This window comes from Fulmarus glacialis, unplaced genomic scaffold (assembly GCF_000690835.1).
Source record: "Fulmarus glacialis isolate BGI_N327 unplaced genomic scaffold, ASM69083v1 scaffold7076, whole genome shotgun sequence".
NCBI classification, from domain to species: domain Eukaryota; kingdom Metazoa; phylum Chordata; class Aves; order Procellariiformes; family Procellariidae; genus Fulmarus; species Fulmarus glacialis.
In genome coordinates, this window is record NW_009218654.1 from 56,566 (window position 1) to 58,660 (window position 2,095).

Here is a 2,095-nt window from a genome sequence, read left to right on the forward strand (position 1 = left end):
TGGCAGTTCTTAGGTAGTTATGGTTAAATTGACAGTCCTTTTGGGAGTTAAGATAGCCAAAAGCAGTAGTAGTTAGGAGTGAAGTGATAGATGGTGGAGCTTGTTGGTTGAAGAGCCTCTATTGCACACTCCTGAGACTGCCTATGTTCAGTGGCTCTGGGCTGGGAGAAGGGAGATACCAGACTTTGTCAGTGAACACCGGCTTGTTGAATCATACATCCTTCACCCATATGGCCCTAGAAACTGCAAAGCCGGAAGAATGAGCTTTGGCATGAAGGATCCCATTGCTGTCTGCATGTAACAGGAGACTTTTCAGGCAGGAAGAAAGATAGAAGGAGAATCAAGTCCAAAACTGGCTGAAAGGAAAGCTAAGGAAATCTGAAGAAGGGACCAACACCACGAATGAAAAAAAGCCCATCCATAAAGAAACCAGATCTCAGCTCCTTTTAAAAAGTCAGGTGTGCGAGTTATAGTAGCCTTGAGCCAGGTCTAACTTCCGCTGCCAATAACCACTTCCACTGCCAATAACCCAAGCTGACATAACAGCAACATTAAGGAGGTTCGGGATTTTTTTTCTGTTGCATTAGGCATTCATGTCTCTTTTCCACTTCTTTTTTTTCTTCTTTTTTTCACAAGGTACTTGTATTTTAGCCAACCTCCTCCCTTCTTGTTAAACAAGAGGAGTTTCAAGATGGGGCCCAAACCTAAACACTGGCTCAGCAACCCAGCACTGTGAAAGCCGTGGGTCTGCATCTCAATTCTGCTGCTAATGGGGATCGAGCACACCCAGATGCTGGCAAACCAGTTCGTACAATATGAACTCCCATCCAGGCTGGATTACTGTTGCCTCCCTTGCAGTGTGTCAAAACAGTGCTCTCGGGCAATTCAGCCCTTTGTGCCATGCTTCATCTCACTTTCCTGCCCTGGCTAAGTAGGCTAGGTAGGGATTGCACCACAGCAGTTCCCAACTATCAGTGTCCTACACACAACAGCTCAGCCATGCAGAGCAGTATTATTGTCCTCTTTGAAATGCTGCACCAAAGCACAGAGAAATTTGAGGACATTGCTGTGGACAAGTGAAGGCATAGAACAAGCAATGGTCCAAAAGCTGCGCAGACATATTTGCACCATGCTGAGTCCAGTCCATGCTCTGCTGGGGACCTTCATGTAGCAGCTCAGGCTTGATGCCAAACTTGGTTACCCAGTTTCTGAACTAGATGGCGTTTCTGTCCAGCTGGCTCAGAGCAGGCATGCAACTGTCTGCGCTTGGCCATAGAAACATGCCTTGGCCCTCAGACTTTCAGAAATGCTTGGATTTGTTAGGTTAGGAGCCTGGATCCCTTTGAGGTTCTTTCTGATTCTCCAAGAGTCTCACAGATTGTTCATACTAACATGGGAATAAACCAGGGGTCTGTCATGCTTGAAGCTGTCACTGTGACCACTGGGCACCAGTTGGTGCCCACTGGACTTTAGAGGTGCTTGTGGAGTACTGGAGGGTCTGGTGTCCTCAGTCGGTGCCAAGTCCAGCCTCCATTTTCTTGCAAGTAACAGGCCAGGGTTTAAGAAAATGTAGTCACACTAAGGACTGAGTGGAAGCACAACTTGAGTTGAAAGCTTCATAGCAGAACGCAGGATTTCTCAGCAAAACACGTTGGTATGTGTGAGAAAGTCAGCCATGATAGAAGACAGCTGCACCCTTCCCTTTGCCACACAGCAAGCGGGCATCTGATGCAGTACCCAGCCCAAGGAGCAGTGACAAGCTTTGCTGTTGTAACTGCTTTTCTCTCCTGGCAGCACCGGGATCCTGGCTCTGCCAGGGCTGCTCTGAGATCCTCAGTGCTCTTTTGAATGCGGAAATTAGGAATAAGTCTTGTATAGCCCTGGTGGAGCTCAACTTATAGGAGCTTTGTTGCAGTTTTGGGAGGCTGGATGACTAGTCACGCTTACTCGCATCTTCCACCCCACACAGGGGACTTACCAGCAGATACACCCATCTCCTCCAGTCCTCGGAAGCCATGCAGGGGAATATGGCCCAGGGCTTCCTCAAGACCAAAAGAAACAGAGGCATCACTGACCCTGAAAACCTCTGGAAGGA